At 38.3% G+C, this 23,165-nt stretch overlaps 1 long non-coding RNA gene across 1 annotated transcript; it reads left to right on the forward strand.

The window, feature by feature from the left end:
* Positions 1-7,260: 7,260 nt before the first annotated feature.
* LOC144583358 (uncharacterized) lies at positions 7,261-22,236 on the forward strand. Its single transcript, XR_013537108.1, has 2 exons — positions 7,261-17,761; positions 19,218-22,236. It is a non-coding gene; the product is annotated as an uncharacterized LOC144583358 (long non-coding RNA).
* Positions 22,237-23,165: the final 929 nt, after the last annotated feature.

The following is a 23,165-nucleotide window of genomic DNA, read 5'->3' on the forward strand; positions in this document are numbered from 1 at the left end:
TCAAAAGATTAGACCTGAGTATTTTTCCACAACTTTCACTTTTTACATTATCTTTCATCAAAGTCTAAATGTAGGTAATAGAAGCAGTGAAAGAAAATACAATCCTTCTCCCTGGTGACAATCTCTACGTGAGACCCAGCTTCCACAAGAATGAGTTTTCATTTTAGAGGAATCTTTCTTCTTCCTTCAAAGTCTGCAGCTAGTTGGGATTGTCGTGCTCAAGCCTCCCTAAGGAGCACTTAGCACTCGGTCAGAGAGATCAACAGGCCACTTACCTACCACGTTTGCAATGAGGCAAGTCCCAAGACCTCAGCAATGCATAGCGTAAGCCCCTTGAGCAAGTCTAACTTTAAAAGAACACTAAGTTTACCTAGTACTTTGCAAATACAGACACATGGCTTTGTGATTCCTTAAAACTCACAACAGCTCAGTTAGGTAGGACTCTTAAAGATAGCTAGTTTGTGGCCCTCTCCACTTCCTAGATTTAGCCAGACCCTGCTGTTCAAGAGACCAGTCCTTTTGTAAGAATTTTTATAATTATTTTTTATTAGAAAAAATAGATTTTCATAGAATCAGTTTATATTGCTAAAGCTTTAGAATAAAGAACATATTCAAAGACCATTACAGTTAAATAAAATAACTAATCCCCATTAAAATAATAAACATTATTCAGCTGAGCTAAGGTGCGCTAGCCCCACCTTCTTCTTTCTCTCCACTTACATTCTTTCTCCTTCAACCCACATACTCAAACCATCAAGTTCTTTTTCTCTCGCATCATCATGGAATAGAACTTCCAAACTTCTCCTACATAACCCATCATCCATTTCCTACATTCTTCAACTCCTCCCTTCTTTTTGACATTTCATGGCTGTTAACCAGTTAGCCTCAAGGGGCTGTAACACCTTCCACCTCCCTCAGTTCCCATGAGATCCAGGTGTTTTATCTCTTCTCCAATTAGCTTGGAATGTTGAGTGTTTCACAGGCTCCTTGGTCCGACCTTCAGCTTTATCTCAAACCACTTCAGAAAAAACACTCTCGTAGCACTAAGAAAAACACATTCCAATATCTCTCAAATATCTTCACACAGAACCTGTCTGACTCCATCTTACATTTCTCTGACTACATATTCCATACTGCTTCAACTCCATCACAGGGATGAGATACTGAGAAAACATCATCATCATCATCATCATCATCAAGAACAACAACAACAAAAACGCAGAAAATAATCTGGCATCTTAAACTTTTATGCACCTGCTGTCAGGTTCTTATTTAAACAGGGAACAAGCCAAGCAGAAATAAAATACATCTTGGCATTGTGTCCAATGGTACATTATGGGAAACAGATATGGGACAAGATTATTTAAAACAATATTTTATGGCCAATAAGCCTTTAGAGTGACAAAGGGTTAAATTGTGTGTGTGTGTGTGTGTGTGTGTGTGTGTGTGTGTGTGTGTGTGTGTGTGTGTGTGTGTGTGTGTGTGTGTGTGTGCATGTGTGAGTGAGTGAGTGTGAGAAAAATAAATACAAAGCATGTGTGCATTTCCCCCCATATTCCTGCTTTGGCTTTACTACAGGCCATAGTTTAACTTGTCAGAACCTGCATATTCTTTAGTCCTATTCAGTAATAACAGTCTGCCTTCTAAATACCACAGTTAGGCTATAAACGTAGGCTTAAGGTAAGGAAAGAGGCAGTTATCAGAAGTTATGGTGAATCCCTTAGCAGACATGGTTTGAGATCCATAATGATGTTGTACAATGTCACAAAATATATATTTGATTACACTTAGGCATGCCACTTTGTATCTTTTCACTCAAACTTTTAGCCTCCTAGGAAATTGTAGTCCAAAAAAACTACTCAAACACAAATCTGCACACCTTTACTTGAAACCTTTCTTCATGCACACATCTTGCCTTGGTGATTCAGGCCAAATCACAGATGGGGAAGGTAGAGTCCCAGGTATTTATCTTTCCTTATGAAGTATCTGAGCCTTCCTGGATTACTTCAGGAATCATTTTGTTTTAGAATGAAACTGTGCATTATCAAGCGGATGTAACACAAACTTAAATTCAATGGTTCCTTCCAACTGAAGTAGTACAAATTTTCTCATTGGTCCAGTGTGTCTATGTTCCACTGGGAAGTAATAATTAGATTTAGTCATTTGTTTTCATGTTTTAAGGGGGTAGGAAAAAATGTTAACATTTTAACAGCTGGTCAGAACTGCCCTGAACTGATGAAAGATTGCTTTTCTCATTTGTCTTGAAGTTTGTATAAAAATTTGGCAGAAATATATGGCATGCATACATAAAAATTGGACTAAAGTAAAAAGACTAGCAATGGAGTATGCATTTGTGCCAAATTTTATTAAATAATGCCAAAATTTGCTTTAAACTTCATCAGAAAGAACAAAGATGCCAAATTTTAAGGGCTAAATCCTACTTGTCCCCTTGCCCAACTCTCTGGATTCCAAAGCTTCCACTTTTAAAAGGTAAGATTCTAGCCCTTATAGAAGCCTAAATTTGAAGCAAGGTATGTGGTCACTTTTCTATCAAGAAAGTGGAGTCCCGCTTAGAATGCTGGTTGTGTACAATAAGAAATTAATAGGAGTACTTGTTAATTGGTTGCAATTTGCCACTAAAAGTTACATCATTTCCCTTCACCTGTGAAGGCGGCGGGACTGAGAGGAAGGCCTCTCCTGATGATATGTTTTTCTGCACCTTATGAGAGTTGTCCAGTGAATGGAGTGGGTGTAGGATGGCATCTGATTGAATACTGGTCTGCCAGTCTGCATGTATGTGAATATATGTGCCTATTTGTGTGGACAGGTATGATAGCTGCATGTATCTGCTGCATTTGTGTTCATATGACTCCTTACTAGAGATGAGGGTATTCGTATTTGTACATGAATACAAATACCCCCATACAGCTGGAGTTAATGAGGGTCTGGCTGGAAGACCCTCGTTAACTCCACCTGTGTGAGGGTATTCGTTCTGGAGTGATTGGAAGGATGAGCAGGGCCGGCACACCTCTGCTGCGGCTGCCAGCCCCGCTCATCCTTCCAATCATTCCAGAACACCTGGTCGCCTAGCCACTCATTAGCCTTCCGAGGAGACTCATCTTCCCTCCTTTTGCCAGGAGTGGCTAGCCAACGGCGTGTTTCAGAGATATTAGAAGGAAGAGTGGGCTGCCACTGCCGGCAGCCCAAGGCGGCCAGACCCTCATTAACTCCAGCTGTGTGGGAGTATTTGTATTCGTATACAAATACCCCCATCTCTACTCCTTACTTTTACCTCTGGCACTGTGTGTCTCCACTGGCCAGCAGCCATACTGACTATATGGGAGTAACTTGTAGCTCAAACCTTCCTCAAATGTTTCTATCTCTGTTGTTTTTGTTATATGCCTGCAAGTTGGAGATGACTTATAGTAACTGACCCTAACATGGCTTTTTACTGTTAGGTAAGTGAGACAGTTAGAGTGATTTTACCAGTTCCACAGCTGCAGTGGGTTTCCATGCCTGAAATCCTAGGGTTGTGGTGGCACTGTGGGCTAAACCACAGAAGCCTGTGCTGCAGGGTCAGAAGACCAGCAGTCGTAAGATCGAATCCATGCGGCAGAGTGAGCTCCCATCGTTTTGTCCCAGCTCCTCGCCAACCTAGCAGTTTGAAGGCATGCAAATGCGAGTAGATACTGTAAATAGGTACCACTTTGGTGGGAAGGTAAAACGGCGTTCCCTAGTCACGCTGGCCACGTGGCAATGGAAACTGTCTTCGGACAAGTGCTGGCTCTATGGCTTGAAAACAGGATGAGCACCGCCCCCTAGAGTCGGACAGGACTGGACTAAAAAATGTCAAGGGGAACCTTTACCCTTTACCTCCTGAGTCCTAATTAGAGATGAGCACGAACTGCTAGTTCGGCAGTTCAGCATGGTTAATTTCCTGCCCAAACACTATTGACAGACACCTGTACATGCCCAGGAAGTGGATTTTGATCCATGAAACCTAGCAAATTGTATAATTTTTTAGTGGTCTAATAAAGTATCACCTATTCCTGCTTTTGTATTGTGTAATGACCACATGCGTCATTTCATTTTTTTCCCCTGAATATATGATTAAGTCTGGACTGAACCTGTGATTTTCATTACTACTAGTTAAGAATAATTTTCAGGGGAAAAAAAACTGTTCTGAAGAGTATAATATCCCTGGTGTTTGTGTCAGTAGTGGATTTTCAGCATGATTGGTTTAAGAGAAAGTCATTTTTATCCCCTGGAAATTGCTGCACATTCTTACCAATCTGTTACAAACGATTTCAGTAAATGAAGCACCACTAAGTCCAGCACAGTTCTTCTTGATATGATGGATTTTTTTTTCTGACAGGCATTCAAAAATCTCTCACATAATGTGAGATTAAGCTATAAGATGTTAATGTCCTAGTTATTAATCTTTAAGTACTTCCTATTTAGCAATCTAAACATTTCTCATTGGATATAGCTGAGACACATTCTTTCCTTCACAGTTATAGATTCACATGACACAGCAGCAGATTTTCACATTTCTCATTAAAATATACTAACGGTGCTGACCAAAGAAGAATTACCAAGGTCACTGTTCTGTCCGGAATAGTAACTTACAAAACCCAGCAGCAAGTATTCTGCTCTCATTTCAAAAATAAATGTGTTGGCTCATAATATCTAAGCATGATTACGATATTCTAAGAGTATCACATACATAGAAAATGCTCATTAGTCTGTTTAAACACATTTCATTTCTGCAGCCATTTGTGTGTCCTAGACTGTAAAATCTAACAATGTGTTTAGTGTCCTTGTTCTGATACTGCTTTTTGGTAAAAATGATTTTGCCTGGCCACTTTCATGTCAAACACTTAGAGACTAATGACTAGCCAAACCAATACTGTTCCCTTTATCAGTACTAAATCTCATTATTAATAATAATATTATTATTGTTGTTGTTGTTGTTGTTGTTATTGTTATTGTTATTATTGTCGTTGTCGTTGTCATCGTTATTTGTGCTAGTAATTTTAGAACTGCAGAGCTGGAAGGGACCCTGTAGATTATTGTTTCCAGCCCTTGTCAAAGAGGCACAGTGAGGAATTGAACTCCCAACCAAACCGCTAAGCTAGCCGGCAGTCCTTATTATCCATGTCTCTAGTTCCCAGCAACATAATTCATATAGTTCATGTATATTGTTAGAGAGGTGTGTGTGTGCGTGCACATTAATCTGCTTAGAAATCTAGTGGACTTTGATGAAAATGTTTTTCTATGATAGGTTTGACTTTTAAAATCATCTTCCACAGGCTGTGGTTATGTTTCTGTGGTTACAGAAGTATGCAATCCTAACCAGGCAAGATGGCTTAGGTGCAGATGAGCTAATGTGAGGTCAGCTGAAGCTGTGCTGAATACACCCTCCCACCCCAGCCTAGGGATACTAGAAATTACTAGACTTTTTGCAAGCCTGGGGCAGTGTCCTTGAACTAAAGGAGGTTTGAATATTGCATAACACATCTACTCTCTTGATTTGCCCCTATTCTCTCTCTTTTTGGCATTCTTCTGCTGAAATAGCCCTCAGAGCAGCTTTTTTGACAGATCTCTGTGATCAGCCATGTAAATCTGGTTCTGCTGGCACAAGGGCATTGCTACAGGTATAAGTGGATGCCTGTCCACAGGAGAAACTTCTGCCTATTCCTAATCCTCTAGAGCCAGCACATCTTTTGAAGCATGACTGGATGGAGGAATACAAAATGTTAAACATTTGAAAACTGAAAATCTGGTTATCTTTAATCTGCAATGTGGAACACAGAAACCTCTCATATTATTTATGTTTAGTGAATTCATTGGCAGGAGTTTTTTAAAAAGGCAAGTACCATTTGTAGATTATCAATATCTATGCTGTTTGTTAGAGATGGGCATGAAGCTAAAAATGAACCAGGAAATTTGTACAAATTGCTAATTTGTTGATTTGGTTCAGTTTGGGTTCATCCAAACTAAAGAACCAGAACCAAATAGAGATGGGGACAAATATAAAAACGGATTGACTTTTTTAAACAAAAACAGCTGATTCATTAAATATTCATCCCTTCATATTTGTGGACTCCATAGGCCCCCACGAATATGAAGGGATAAATATTTACCCACCATTCTGCCTACCGGCCGCCAACCAATGGATCAACAGCAAATAGGCAATCACAACCCCACAGCCACCTCTCCACAGCCTACCCCCAGCCCCTTCCTATTAAAAAAGAAATACCATTCTGCCTACCAGCAGCAAATAGGCAGCCACCCTCTACAGCCACCACCACCACCAACAACCCCTTCCAATTAAAACAAAAAATGAGAAACACCATGCTGCCTACCAGCCACTGATCAGCTGATTGGCAGCAGATAGGCAGCCATGCCACACACACAGCCACCCAACCCCACAGCCTACCCCCACCACCCCCTTCCTCTCCCTAACTTAGCCCCCACTGACACCCCCTTACCATAGTGGCTGCTGCCGAGGTTTCCTTCTGGCCTCCCAGCCACGGCATGTAAAAAGGAGACTGTCTGCCCTTTGCAAAGATGGTGGCTGTAGCTTCATTTAGGGTAGCGAGGACAGGGGTGTGTGTGTGGGGGTAGGCTGTGTTGGGAGTGGCTGCCTATCTGCTGCAAATCAACTGATCGGCTGCCAGTAGGCAGAATGGTGGGTTTTTTGTAATTATTATATTTAATAACCTCCTACACAAATAACTTTATTATTCATCACCTCATGGGGACAACTTCGTACTTCATGAGTCGTCAACTTTTGATGGCTCACGAAGCGGGACGACTCGCCAAAATGGTGAGTCATCCCCATCTCTAGAACCAAGCCAATGATTTTTTGTTATTTATGAACCTCCTGATTCATTGCCATCCACACAGCCTGTCCCCACTCCCTTCCCACTGCCCCATTGCCTGTCTACCAGCTGATGAAGAGAAGGCACTGGGTTATGGCTCAATAATAATAATAATAATAATAATAATAATAATAATAATAATAATAATAATAATAATAATAATAATAATAATAATAATAATAATAATAATAATAATAATAATAATAATAATAATAATAGGGAGCCATCAGTGAGGCTCTCAAGATGGTGGTGGCAAAGGAGGAAGAGGAAGCATAAGCAGGAAAAGATAGGGAGTCATTGGGTTAGTGGGAAAGGGGGGTAGGCTGTGGGGGCAGGGAGGCAGCCAAATTGTTGGATTTTTTTTAAAGATAGCTACTGTGCTGTCTTAAAAAAAATTCCCACACGACCCAACAAGCCGATTTGTGGTTCATTTTGGAAAAATTCATAAATCCATGGTTTGTGGTTTGTGGACTTCCACAAACTATGAACCAGGGTGAACTGCCATTTTGATGTTTCATGCCCATCTCTACTGTTTTAAAGCTCCTCCCTTTGGGAGAGCACTCTAGATTAAAGGATAGTTCAGTTGTGAGTTTACAAGGCCTTTATGCAGCAATATGTAAACAGACCCATTGGCAAACCCTGTTATAGCTGGATATGGTCCAACTCTAATTTTCTTTCCAGCTCATATCAGACTTAGGAAAGGTATAGCCTTGAAAAGGTGCATTAAAATTCCACTATGCAATGAGGGACTGTCAAAAAAGCAAACACTGAAATGGATTAATTGGCTCAGTACCAATGTGCAAGAATGGAATCAAAAGTGATAATCACAATTGTGTTCTTGATAAGGTATTAACACTCCCCCCAAAGGAGTCAAGCATTTTCAACAAGACATGCACTTAGCACTGAATTGTATTTGATAACTTGTGCTTTTTTTCCCTTCCCGCTTTCCTGCCATTCTTGCAATTAGCCTCCTGTTAAACTTGGAAAGAATTTACTGTACAGATAGAAATTTAATTCAGATTCATGCATATTTCATGGAACAAAGGTTGATTGCTCAAATTGTTTGAGAAGAAGGAGGATATAAAACATCTGCTATTTGTTTTAATTAATTTGTATTTAAAAGAAAATATTTCATGCATTCTGTCATCAAATCTGTTTTGCTTCTGGGCCTTGCTCTGAATGTTTGGAGCATATTTGCTATCCCTGCCTATCAAGCACAGTGTTGTTCCATTACAGAAAAGGGTTTATCATAATGTAAAACATTGGTAAACAGTGTTGATACATATATTTTTCTTTTAAAAACAAGGAAAGAACAGAAATACTTTAACAGGAAGTTGATATATATTCTTCCCACCTCACAGTAAAAGCAGCTACAGAACATTTCATAATGAAAAGGGGGATAAAGCTGCTGAAAGAACATTTGCATTCCATTCTCCTTTCTAGTCACTAGACAAAAGACAGAGTGAGATGAATCGGGTGCCATTTAAAAGGGAGGAAAACATGTTTCAGTTTTGATCTGTGTTTTCAAGCACCTCTTGAAGCACTTGCACATATCTGTGTAAAGGCAAGCGTGGAACTGAAAATTTGTCTGAAGTCCATACACAGAGTCACAGTCTAGGTGCAGAACCAACTTGGCACACATAGCAAGCCATTTGCATTGCATTGGCATAAAGAGCCCATGGCATGACAAATTGTTTTTGAAACTCTGAACAGGTTGGAAAGCAGTTTGAATTGTTGCTCTCTCTCTCTCTCTCTCTCTCTGTGTGTGTGTGTGATGGTGTAAAGAAGCCAAGTTGCTGTTGGGTGAAATAGACTATTCAATTTTGGATAAAAGCTCTGAGAACAAGCGGAGAATCAGCAATTCCTGAAATCAATAGGAAGAATGTTATGCCACTTCATCTCCTGCACCACTAATAGTGTACTTCAGGAGAGTCCATCAACCAGAAGATTTGGTTCAGAATCCATTTCAACAATCTGGAAAACCAAATCATTCAGCTTGGATATACAGTATATTCAGAAATCAAACTCAGCCCATTCAATTTGGCTTCAAATTGCAGGGTCATTGTTGACTTCAGGCCTTCCACAGCTTGCTACCAGGATGTCTGAAAGTCTGTGCCTCTCCTCATTACCTACTCAATCCTTGGCATCATCTTTGGGAAAGGAGGCATGACAGGTCATTATGGGAGAAAAATCTTGTTCATTAGTGGCTCCTAGTTTTGGAATGTTTTTCCCAGAGACCCTTATGTGGCAGAAACTTGGGTTTAATTTTCAAACCAGGACAAGAGCACTACATTTTTTCATATCTTTCAAATCTTTCGAAATTTTAAACTGTTTCTTTATATGCATACTTTTTTTTAATGCTGCTTTATATTTTTTTATTAGGAGGCTTTGCTACTTAATTTCAATGTGTTCTATTTCTTGTTGTGAACTGTCCTGAGAAGTTAGTTACAGGCAGCCTGCAAACTATTAACTGTATTAATTCCATTTTTATTAGCAACTCACAATGAAGAAATAAAAAAGCAAATAAATGAAAGCAGATAATAAACACCCCTTCCTTTATACATTGAATGCTACTCATCTGGCTGTAAGAAAGAAAGTATAAAGAAGACTGCTCCTGTTTTAATGGCCCATGTTGCTTTTCTGATGCACTGGAAGAACACAATTTCTGCTTCTGTCTGATTTTAATTGTTGGATTGTCATTCATACCAAAAGGCAGCATGTATTCCAGTTTCATGAAAGTTGAAAATATAGCTGGAGGGCTGTGTTCCATGGGAGCACTGAAGATGCAAAACAACAGGCACTATTGTTCTATGAAAATGGTGTCCTTTTTCCAATGTAAAAGGGGTAGGGAGGGAATAATTAGGGGACTCATGTGGGGAAAAGAATCTAATTATAACAGAACTCAAGGAAGAAGAGAGCCTTCTCAACCACTTCCTAGAGGTCTTTCCCTTCAGCCTCTAGCCAAGATGTAGCACCGAGCAAGTTGGTCAACAAGAACTAACTCTCTTGGTGCTGGAGATGGACATATCAAAGGAACAAGAATTCTCAGAGAAACAGCTGCAGCAACCCATTCAGTTTCTAACATCTCTTATGCCTTCACTAGATTGTTTACAAAAGCAGCATGACACCTACTTCTATGCAGGACCTAGAGGAAGAAATATGCTCTGATCAGGCAACAGGTTCCCTGAAAGCTTTCTCTTCCCTAAGATAAAAGGCAGAAGAGGCAGGCAGCTGGGAGTACTCAGTTCAGTGCCACAGAAACAGTGAGGGGAAAACAAAAGCAACACAAGTGAACTGTTTTCCTAAATCCAATCACCAGCAATAACTGAATTCTTATCTACGGACTTTTCTTCAAAGGTTCTGAAGTGGCAGGTTCAGTTGCCAGCAGTTGGCTAACATATCATCACTAATAAAAGCCATAGTGAGACCTGGGAAGATATAAGGAGAGATCACTTACAAGATGGAGTTTAGAAACTTTCGAAAAAGGTCTATGTAACCTGGGACTTTCTCTACAATTGTACTGTTTCCAAACCTGAATCAAATTTTACAACCCACTAATGTTTCCCATTTGAAAACAGAGCCATGTTAGACTTTCTTATTTGTTTGTCACAATTGCATGACAATCTACATATAGGAGAGACTCAGGGTACAATCAGGTGGCTTCAAAGGCCCCCACCTGATCACACTGGAAAGGGTAGTTTTGACATGAGTGGTCTCCTATACAGCAACCCTTCTGTCTGCTATGGAATCACTTCAGCCTGGCCCCAAAAGTAGAAGCTTTAATTCTACTTGGGCATGGATCAGGGTTGGGACACAGAGCACTTCCCTGTATGTCATGTGCTCATGAAAAATATATCACACCAAGCTACTCTCCAAGGAATCCAACTTGAGATCTGTTTCTCCAAGTGATCACACCCTTAGCTTATGCCAGTAAAAGCACCACTGGATTTTGCCCAAAAAGTTTAATCAAGAATAGCTATGAACCATGTTCTTGAACTTCCAACCTCTGGTCAGCTAATTGTGTGTATTTGCAATCAGTAGGGTTGTGGAGTCAGAACTCACAGGACTGAAACTCTGGGCCTTTCTGATTACTAGAGTCTATGATGTTTACCACCCTCTAAACACAGTAGTGGGAAAATTAATGGATTTCTCTAGGAACAGGATAGCATTCAAAACAATTTCTGCTGGAATGCAAATATTTCAAGGTGTGGCTTTGAATGGGTCATTTAATTGCATTACCTTTACAAAACACCTTCTAATTATTTGTTGATACAGACCAGTCTAGCTGCTCTCTCTCTCTCTCTCTCTCTCTCTCTCTCTCTCTTTTTTTTTTTTTTTACTGTCCTTATGGGGTTTGGCTGTGGGGACTGTGACAGTGAGCTCCTACACTTCCAAATTTAGCACTATATCACTGTCCACCACTCCCAGGATTCAGGATGGTATATACATTCACATAGTCAGGATTCATATTTTGAGATGTTACCACAACAGGGGCATTTGGAGCATTTGCATCTCAATATTCTTTCCTATTGTATTGCCTTTCATTTTCAGACACAAAGTCAGGCAGATCAAATCACTCATAAATGGGCCAGGAAAAGCATGCCAGTATTGTCTGCACATTGGAATTATATATTCTATCTGCAATGATTTTTCAGAACAATTTCATGTAAAACTGAGGTTACATCAGTTTGTTAATGACTATGCAGTTGTTTCTGTCAAGTTCAAAGGCTTTTGGTTTTTGATAGATGCTGATGTCATTGTTTTAACTAAAACATTTCCAGTGGAATGTAATATAATAACTTCAGATGTCAATTGCCCTGCTTTTATGAAACAGTTCAATAGTTTCTTGGTTGGGAGCCAAGTGTAAAGCTCTTTGCCAAATAATTCACACACACACACAAAGTGCAGTTGCCATTCCATGGCTGGGATCCCCACAACTGGCTTCCATGAGCAGGTCAGGGGCCACCCATAGAAATTACTCCAATGTGGCCAAGGTAACATTTAAATGACCCCAAACTCACTCAACATACGTTATGAAGAGGCCTCTACAACTGATCTCCTACAATGATGCATCTAGGGTTACAGCTGGGATGTGTGAAACAAATGTCAAGAGATTCAGGCTGTTAATTTTAAAACATTGCTTTAATTGTTTTTATAGCTCAAACATCATCGGCCCTGCTGAGGTCAACCTCTATTCAGACACAGCTGGTAGTGTCAAGAAGACAAACACTTGCAACCATTCCTTGTACAGAAACTCAAAAATTCCGGACTGAGTGGAGTGTGTAATAATTATTGGCATATATACGGTGAAACAGCTGAGATTTTCCTTCAGTTGCATTAAAACTGTTGTTTGCAAAAGAAGAGATTTTTTTAAATTGAAATGAGTATGCTGCTCTTGTGATAGAAGACATGAAAGAACTGCAGAATGAAAGGAAATGGTTTAGCTATATCCCCCAAATTCAGCTCCTCTGTCTGTCTGTCTGTCTGTCTGTCTGTCTGTCTGTCTGTCTGTCTGTCTGTCTAGCAATTCATACATTGTTCTGTCTGCTTTAGACTCAAAAGGTCCTCAGAGCAGGTGGCAGTAGGTTAAAAATTACACTGAAACAATACGGCAGCATATATTATAAAAGAATAGTATGAATAAAGAAAGGAAAAATAGATATCTGATACATGGGTAGAAATAAAATTTGGAGAGGTATAATATCTTCATGAGAAAGCCAGTGTGGTAAAGAGGATAAAGTGTTAGACTAAGGAGCCTGGGTTCCAATTATTGCTCAGCTGTGGGAACACAGCAGAGTGCATAACAATGGTAAACTGTTCCTTGAACATCTCGCATACTTGGATAACCTTAGTCACTCACTATAGGTTGGAAGCAGCTTGAAAGAACATAACAACAACGAAACCTTTGCTGGACATAGCAAGCTTTCAAGTACTGCAGTGTGCTGAATGGTTTGTTATTGTTACATGCTGTCAAGTCAGAACCAATTTATTGTGACCCTAATAGGATTGTCAGGGTAAGTGAGATATTTAAGGAGTGGCTTTACCAGTTCCACTCCTCCAGTGAGTTTCCATGGCTGAGCAGGGACTCAAACCCTGTTCTCCAGAGTCCGAGTCCATCATTCAATCCACTACACCACACTGGAACACTGGTTATCTGGTACTAAATCCGGGGAACTGCAGAACAAGGAAAAACTCCAAAAATGTGGCCATGCATGGTGGCAATTATCCATGTAGACAGACTGATTTGCGATATGCAAATTTCATCTTCAGGTAAAAGAGAAATGCTAACAGTGCACAGTTATTTTCCTCTCTGTTGAGTAGAGGCTAGTTCTAATCCTTGGAGATTAGCAGTCTGTTGGTTTAGTAGAATCAGACAAGATTATTACCTCACTGATTCTTCTTCTCTGTGCTTTTCCATCTCCCCTAAACTGCCAACTTGCTTACCTTTTTACCTACTCCTTTACCTGTCTTTCTCCCTGCATCCACATTCTAGTCATTCTAATCTTGGGATAGACTTCTCATCCCAAACCCAGCCTGCACTTGATTCTGTCTCCTGTTTGACCCTTCTAGTCCTATATTATCTCAATACACTATCAAGCTGACAGAACTTGCATTTCAGCTCCACATGTGCTTGGCATCATCCTCCCAGGGCTGACAAGAGTACGGAAAAAGGTATGCTCATTCAATGAATTAATGTAGCTTTCAGTGTCAAACAAATTTGCCCCTTCACTAGATTAGTTATAAACAAAAGGGATACTAAATAAAATGGGAGAAGAAGCCTTGGGAAAGATACATGGCTATCTGGTTTTTTATACATAGCCAGTTACAATAATAATGACAGGTGATTTTGAGTGTTAAAATGTGAGTTGAGAATGGATTTTCCCATTATATACAGTATTTAGTTCAGATCAATGTTTCTAGCCTCACTAAACTAAAATGACCCTATAAATCTTTCTGAATTTTGACCCTTTCACTATCCAGTCCAATCATGCGAGAAAAAGAGACTCCAGTAAAATGAAATAGCAGGGTCATCTCATTCTTCCATCAGCCTCTGAGGGAATTAAAATCCCTGAAAAATGTCATTAAGCAATCAGTTATTTAAGCAGCAGATGACACTCTGTAGATATTTATTATTTTATAAGTGTCTGTATGCTAAAGGGCAACTGCAGGAGTTACTCATTATCACACTAATATCTTTGTCTGACAATACTATACTAAATTTGAATCTGAAGGTGGATTTTCAGTCATCTGGACTTAAGGCTCACTGTTGTTAGTTCCTCAACACATTTTTCCATGCCTTCTTGAGTTCAAAATACACAGTATTGCTCTTAATGTCAAAAGAGATGTCACTGTGTGATATATAGGCACAATTAGACACTAGATTTGAGAGAAATCAACCATGACAGCATTTGTTATATATGTGCAAAAAGACATTTATACTGCACTGAGGCTGAAATGACAGGGCGTGGAGCAACTTCCTTATTCCAACAGTAACTAGAGAAATACTATAAAAGTCAAATGATTTAATACTGCCCTAAGACATATTGACACTTGTATTTGATAGGTCCACATATCTTGGAGCTGCTCGGTCACTTTGTAGTTGATGCACAGTAACTATGCAAATATTCTACATACACCGGTTTTCACTCATGGTCAAACAATCCCATCAATGTGATCAGGAAAATGTTTGGGAGCATCTTGGCAAATGCTCCAAATGCCCCTGTTGTGGTAACATCTCAAATATGAATCCTGACTATGTGAATGTATATACCATCCTGAATCCTGGCAGTGGTAGTCAGTGATGTAGTGCTAAATTTGGAAGTGAAAATGAAAGACAATACCATAGGAAAGAATACTGAGATCAAAGAGTAAAACTAAGTAAAATGATGAAGTGCTATACTTTACTTCATGTTCTAAATCTGTCCTGAATTTCATAATTACAAAAATAGCTACCATATAGACAAGGGTCCCCCCTCCAGTACTGTGAAAGCTAGTGCTTTGAATTTAGCACTTGAAAACTTCCCTCTGTGCTTTTCAATTGGATCTAAATATTATCCTTAGTATGTAAATAAAAAGAATCAATTAGTAGAGGATATTTTAGCAACAAAGCCAATAGCAACTTGAGTGTTTTAATCTTGAATGGCGAGCATTTACTTTTTAGGAGTATAATTACACTTAAATACAGAGTCCATTTTGTCATTCAAACATATGGTTTGACATCCCACAGTTGTTCTGTAATTTTGGAAGTATCTACTTCTTTAGATACAATACATGAAATGGCTTGTGGGAAACCCTACATTAAGGATAGCTTTGATTTTCTTTTATTAATCTTGCACATCCAACCAATATGCAATTAAAATTCAACAAGTACACTTAACTTACCAGAACAACTGTAATGTCTGTAATAATTAAAAACAGGCAATTAAGGCGGTGTGTGTATTGGGGTGGGGGGGGGAGAACTATAAGCAAATTACTGCTATTATATAGAAACAATGGTTTATTGTAGTCATAGAAAAATAGAGATGGAAGTTCCTACAAGACCATTCAATCCAATGCCCTGCTCAATACAGGAATCCTGGGATGACTGAGAACAGATCCAATCGTTCCTCTGTATGACAAACTTTAAAATATTTGAAGAGTGCTATCATATATACCTCTGTCTACTTTTCTCAAGACTTAAACATGCCCAGTTCTTTCAGGCTTTCCTCATAGCAAGATTAGGTAGAGAGGTGAAGAAATATAGCTGTCTTGACAAATTTAAACATCTTGTTGGGTAATGGCATATAGCCAGCCAACCCTCTCTTCCAAAAATGTTGTACTGAAAACTTGGTGATAAGCAAAATGATCCAACAGTCTTTTTAGGTCTACAGTAGATGTGACAATATTTTCTAATATTTTAATATTTTTTTACCTATATTCCATATACATCCATAATTTTAACTTGTGCAACACTCTGATGTGAATGAAGAAAGAAAGAAAGAATTAATCCCAATAGGTTTTCTCACCTACACGGTAAAAACAAAACACGGATTGCTCCCTCCTCCTCCTTCTTTTCCCCAGCCATTGGGGTTTCTGCAATCTGTGCAAAATGTACTTGTGCAAAACTAGTATCTGTTTGCTTTGTACACATAAATGTCACATATGGAATTATTGGCTGATTGATTAAAAGCAACTTTCCAATGCAGCTGTATTAAAAAAAACAAACAGCAGCTATTGTAATTTTGCATCATGATGCAATTAGTGCACTACTATTGTCCCAAAAGAAAACTTTTCCTTTGATACAGACAAAAAATACCTCACTGTCATGGAAACAAGGGGGGGTGTGTGATTATATAGTTACTTGTTTTCTTGGATGAGAATGATTTGAATGAGTACTTCCATTTCAAATTAGAGTGTATGGACATTCAAAGAATGAAAATATTACACTATGTCACAAGCGATGAAGGTGATGTTTCTCTAAGCTAATGTACACATTCATGATATATACTTTAGCAGTTTAACTACTAGGTGACAGGAGTCATGTTCTTTGACAGACTGACTAAAAGATTAAAAGAGCCACTAGATCGACACACTTTGACTGTTCAGTTATGAGATTCTAGGAGCCATGAGCAAGAATGTATTTTGATGGTTTGATTATTAAATTAATAAGCCATGAAGGGCACCAGGAAATGAATTCAAAAAATAATTTCCTTTTCCTACCTAATGGGGAAATATCTGACATAACATCTTTGCTCTATGCTGATAAGAAAAAGTTGAATTTATATTATGCTCCTTTGTGTCGAGTGATCAGATAGAATAAAGGTATTAGCCACCTTCATGAAGGAGAAGTGAAATCTCATTTAATAGATTCCACATCATTACCAGAAAGCAGAATTACTCCACTTGTCCCAATTGTAGCATCACCTATCTTCTCAGTGCCCATATGCTGAGTATACATGTGTGGAAAGGGGTAGCTATGCATGGATGAGCATTCAATATGATTGGGACTCATGTGAGTTTGGGGGGGGGCTTGGTTGTGAGATGATCCTATGCCTATCCGCCTATTTGCGCATATGTTTGCCTTTAGAGACACCCATGCTCAGCATCGATGGGGTGGGACCAACAGTGCATGTGATGCTGAATCAGGGACAATGATGTAGGACACTCCTTCCTGTCAATCATGTGGATTAACCTGGTGATTTTTTGGACATTCCGACAAGACATTTCTCTAGTTTACATGATACTCAAGGATGATGTGTAATAACCAACAAAGCAAGGAAGAAAACTGGATTCTTGTTATTTTTATATTTGCTACATGTTTGCCATAAACTAAATCCAAAATGGGGCCTGCAGCATTTTTAAAAATGGGTGCTGCTATTGTCATGGTGCCCTAACCTTAGCTATCATGTTTAATATGCCACATTGACTTCAAGGATTTTTTTAAATTGAAAAAAAGTTCCAGTAATAATAATAATAATAATAAAAAAATGGATTTCTTGTCAAAACACAGTCAGCTGTGGAAATCAAATTCTTGTATTCCTTTAAGGAAACAGAGGAGTGGTTCAATAAAAGTTATTGTTGAAATGAATACTTTGTGTTTCTCATTCTCAAGAAGCAGTATAGGAACCTTTTATGTTTTTGTTTTAAATCACTATCACCATAACCCCCATGTGCTCATGTAGAAATGAATGGATTTGGCAGAATTCATTGCTAAAGCTCTCTTGTTCCTTAGCTATACAGCGAAACAACTGAAACAGCACTATGATTTTAAAGACATCTGTAGAAGCTGGCAAATGACTGTTTGGCTGCTTACTGTGTATTTTCCAGAAGACAGGAATTCTAAATTGGCAGGAAGAACTTGGCAAAGCCAGAAACACAAAATGCTACTGGCCCAGGTACAGCACATGTGATAATAATTAAGGTATCTCCCAAATAGCAACCAGCTATCTTTTGACGGAGTCAACAGAGAGAGGAAAAGCAAACCCCAGGAACCACCTGGTTACCTTTGGACAGCTTTACCTTCAGGCCAATGAAGATGTTTAAAAGAAAACTAAATTTGAAGAAGAGCTGTTTTAGGAAATCAGCAGCAGCTACACCTTGATGTGTAAGGCAAGACATTGCTGTTAAACTAATTAAGTGGGAAGAGAAATAGTATAAGGCATTTTTGAATGATTAACTCTTTATACATGTAACAATGCCTCATGTAAACTTTGCCAATGAGTTTCAGAATTATCTGAGAATCAAGTTGGACCATACAGCCCATAGAAGTGGCCCTCCCCTAAAAAGTTTAAGGTATCTGTTTATCCCACCATGACATTCCTCCAGCTCCTTCCTCTTGCAAATTAGTTTGCCTTTCTTCTGTGATGGGTTCTTTGTGACATCATGGGCTTCATTTGCAGGTTTAATCCCTCCCGTATAGAACTTTGAAAGAATTGGTTTCCTGAAGGGAAAATGCTATAATAGGAAGATATGTTGCATTTCCTTCAATACCTGACTTGACTGTGAAGTAATAAAGTAATGGACATCATGTTAGCCTTGGATGGGGGTGAGCCCTGGGGCAGGTGGAAGAAAGATGGCTAGGCAATATGCAATAGATTGACAAATGTTACTGATTAATGTGATTATTAAGTATTTTGTTAATACTTAATAATATTAACAAAAAAATCCTCCATAATCCTCCAAATTAGGATGTTGAAACAAAGAAATGTTGGGATGAAAACATGGAATAGGTGGGTGTGTGCATCCAGGACATTACATCCCACTTCCCTCCCCCCCACATCTCTGATCTACTATTTTGCTCCAGCTCTGAAGGGCATTGACTGTATTGTAAAAATCAGATTAGCTCCTGTAAGTTTCCTCTCCCTTTTCGTGGGTTCTGCCATGAATCCAGGGAGTGGCAAATCACTTCCTTTTTTTCTGGCCCAATGGAACATTTGCAAGATTGGAATAGGAAAGATCCCAAATTCAGGATTATTTAGGAATGAAAATAATAAGGAAATGGAAATTTTTATTTTAACAAAATTGTAGCTAGCCTACTAATACTATAGTCATATGAGGTTGACTTTTTAAGACAACAAAGCAACATAGAAGTAGTAACTTCATTTTCATCAACTATTGAATCCTCATGTCCAGTTTTTTTATAATTAGTTTTAGTCAGTGCTTCCAGCTGTTACATTCAAAGAAAACCCAGTATAAGCAAGATGGTCCATTACAGAAGGCTCCAATGTCAGTGTTTTCTGACAGCTGTGAAATATAGCCTTTACCGGTTAGTAAGGGTGGACTTGATGCTATACCACTGTCCACAGGGAGCCATTACATTCTGTAAGCATATTGATTTCCTCACTCTTTCAGCTCTTCAGGAAATTAGTTGGGTGATTTCCAGATGTTCTATCAAGCATTTAAAACTGCTGCATGAGACAATTTCTTTGACCCATTGGTTAAGTACATGAACATTGACTCAAGCAAACTCCATCAACTCAGAAGACTTCATATTTCTGGGAATGTTCCAGTTTGTAATAATAATACAAATAAATAATAATGGATAGCAAATGAAATCTGTTGTTATTTTGCTTTGTTCTTTCCTAATTCTGAACACTATGTGGTCATAGCTGGTCCATTTTCAATATGAAAAATGTTTGTACAATAAAAGTAAAGCAAGGTTACAATTCTGTAACATTTTCCTTTTAGTGTGTCTTGCTAAACTCACTGGAATTTCCTCTTGTAAAGGATTATGTTGTGAAATATTTAACCAGTTAACAATCTCTTCTAATTATCTTTTGAAATGGCAAGCAATTGTATGTTTATATTATTGTTACAAGAGGGAAAGAAAGTACAGATCTGTAGTTTGCTTATAAAGGATTTCTTTCTTCATCACAGTCCTCTCCTTTCTCCATCTTGTCAAGTGAGACACCTTTCCATTGTTTTTTATTTAACTGTGAATGTCAGATAAAGATAACTAGAAGCTACCAGATGGTGTCTATTTTGCATACCCATTAATGCTAAAGCACAAATAGCACCTTTTCATACAAAATCTATGAATAAATATTAAAACAAGCATATTTCATATGAAAACCAGTAACACAGACATAATGTTGTGTTATAAAATCAAGACCAAATAAAATGAGTGCAAATGAAATGAAAATGTCAGAAGTTCAATCCTGCAGAATGATGAGTTTTAGGGACAGAAGGGCATATGTGTTTTAATATAATACAGTAATACTTTCAACACAGGAGAATCCTTAAAAAGAGGATGAGGCCTTAGTGATGGTCTTTTCACTGCTTTGCTAATTGTAGTTTTAGAAACAGAAATTGATAGTGTTTCTGAAGAGCCCCATCATACAGAAATCACAAAAGGTTTATTTTCAATGGTTTAGCACATAATCAACCAATGCACCTTCTCCTTTGTCAGAAGTTTTCCATCCCTAAATTAAGGAAATAGGCTTAGATAAAAATGGCTTTTAGTTCCCCTAGTGATACTTCATATTATAGTATAATGCAATTTTAGTAAACAGAATTACAATTCCAGCATCCCACAGACATTTAAACAGAGGAAGTCCTCCATTTATATGAGAGCAGGTGGATTGTCAGAAATTGCCGGGGACAAAATTTTCTTACATACTACCTGAAAGAGAAGAGCCTTATTTACATATTTTGAATGACTTTTGGAAAGACTGTTTCTGTACAGATAATAGTGACATATTGTTCAGATTAATGAGGTGTTTGCCATTCCAATTTAACTGAAGCATGACACAATGTAATTTCCATACAACTGCACAGATGTATGATTGTGGTCTTTTGAAGGGATGAGCAGACTTCAGATTTGTAGGGTTACTTTAATTTTGCACAAAAATTTTGAGATTCAGCCACCATAGCTGAATTGTGGTTGGGCAGCTCTCAATGCAAACAAGAGCCAATTACATGATTCACTTATACATTTAAGCATAAATTTACATGTAGATTTCAAAAAAGCACAAATTATCACACAAAACCAGAACATTACAAAGTGCATATAAACTTTGTTTCACCCACAATTTGTTTTTTGTGACAACTTGTCTAATAAACATACCTGAAAATCCCATAAGTTTACACAGGTTTTGATGTTTTTTGGTTTCTCTAATAAAAAAACATTAAACAAATAGGGATTTTGGAATTTTTACTGTGACCAACATGGGTAATTCTTAACTGTTCATATAGGTGTGTGTGTGTGTGTGTGTGTGTGTGTGTGTGTGTGTGTGTGTGTGTGTGTGTGTGTGTGTGTGTGTGTGTGTGTGTGTGTGTGTGAATTTATCTGCATGTGATGTGCCATCAAGTCAGGACCAACCTATAGCAACCCTAATAGGGCTATCAAACTGAATGATTTATTTTTTTAAAATAGTATTACCAGTCCCCTCACATCCCAGTGACTTTACATGGCCAAGCTAGGATTCAAACCCAGGTCTCCTGAGTCCATCACTCTATCCACTAAAGCACATGACACACTAGAATGTCTATAGATCTCCTTGTTCTAGCTTAGGATATAATGCTGGCACAATGACTTATCTCAGTTTCTCATTCAAGCTACAACAGACCAATAGAATCTGATTCACATAAGTATTCACTTACTATTGAGCAAGTGATTCAATGGAACTGCTCTAGTTATGACTGGTAATAGGATTTAATCCCATTACATTAAAAAGGGAAAATCATGATGTAAAAATCATTCCTTGGTTTTGTAACGTATTGTCTGATGAATGGATCTGGACAGCTTGAAATCTTTCCTTTCTTCCTTCCTTCCTTTGATTTTTATACCACTCATCTGGAGAAATCCATTCTGGGCAGTTTACAATCAAACACAGATAGGATTAAAACAAACGATAAAAATAAAACAAAAAATAACATATGAAAATCCAAGATGGTAAAGATGAGAGTAAGTGATAAGTACTAGCTAATGTACTATCTTATGTATATTTTGTGCCCTTGATTTAGTAAAACTATTGAACTAACAAGATTTTTTTCACTAAATGACTATTGACAAAAGTGCTGGAAGTGAATGTGAGGAGTGAAGTTTGAAGAATGCTAAAAGGAAAGAAAGAGAGACAGCTACTTGTTTCCCTTAATAGTGAGAACCGAAAAATTCTCTCCTTTTCCCTTTTGTGTTTCTTTCTAATTTTTCCCCACATAGGAAACCAAACAAACAATTTGATCGAGGTTTGGCCAACTTTTCTGGGAAGAAAAAATGCTGCCTTGGAAACAGCTATAACAACACCCCCCTCTCATCATGGGATATTCATAATAATACAATTATATTTTCTGGAACTGTGTACAGTAATTAGAATATTCCATGTAGTCAATCGTATAAAATTTTAAAATATCACTATCAGAGTGCAATTTGGTTTAGAAAAAAATATATGAAAGAAAAAGATCTGGGCAATTTAGAGCGAAGAATTCACACTTCAAACAAACAAACTCAAAAGGTAGGTAAAGGTAAAGGTTCCCCTTGACAATTTTTGTCCAGTCGTGTCCGACTCTAGGGGGCGGCGCTCATCCCGCTCTTCAAGCCATAGAGCCAGCGTTTGTCCGAAGACAATCTTTCTGTGGTCACATGGCCAGTGTGATTTAGACACGGAACGCTGTTTACCTTCCCACCGAGATGGTACCTATTTATCTACTCGCATTTGCATGCTTTCGAACCGCTAGGTTGGCGGGAGCTGGGACAAGCAACGGGCGCTCACTCCGTCGCGTGGATTCGATCTTACAACTGCTTGGTCTTCTGACCCTGCAGCACAGGCTTCTGCGGTTTAGTCCACAGCGCCACCACGTCCCCTCAAACTCAAAAGAGCTGCATAAATTTAAAATTAAAGAGCAAAATTATCAATCTTTTACTACATACAGTATCCTGAATTTGATAAAGAAGGAAGCATGGTAATAGAACTATTATGGATTTTTATAAACACATGTGCTAGCGGAGAAAAATATAGGCAAAGTAAGCTTCAAAACACAGGTGTTCTAATAAAGTACTGTCGGATTATATACAGAGGAAACCAAATAGCAAGTGGTCACTTAAACAGTCTTTATTGTAATTTTTTGTTGTTGCCTATATTGCTATAAAATGTGACCATAACTGCTAAAATTGCCCCCAAATTTCTCCTAGCCATTTGAATGATGTATAGAAATAGCTGGCTCTGTTGCACTTCCTTGTGTTAGGGACATAATATGGCACTCATTTGGGAGGCAATGCATTATACCTAGTTAGTTTAATTCAATACCCAAGACCTAAGTACCTAAGTTACATTGTGATTTCCTTAATATGAAAGATAAAAG

Source organism: Pogona vitticeps, chromosome 5 (assembly GCF_051106095.1).
Source record: "Pogona vitticeps strain Pit_001003342236 chromosome 5, PviZW2.1, whole genome shotgun sequence".
Classification (NCBI taxonomy): domain Eukaryota; kingdom Metazoa; phylum Chordata; class Lepidosauria; order Squamata; family Agamidae; genus Pogona; species Pogona vitticeps.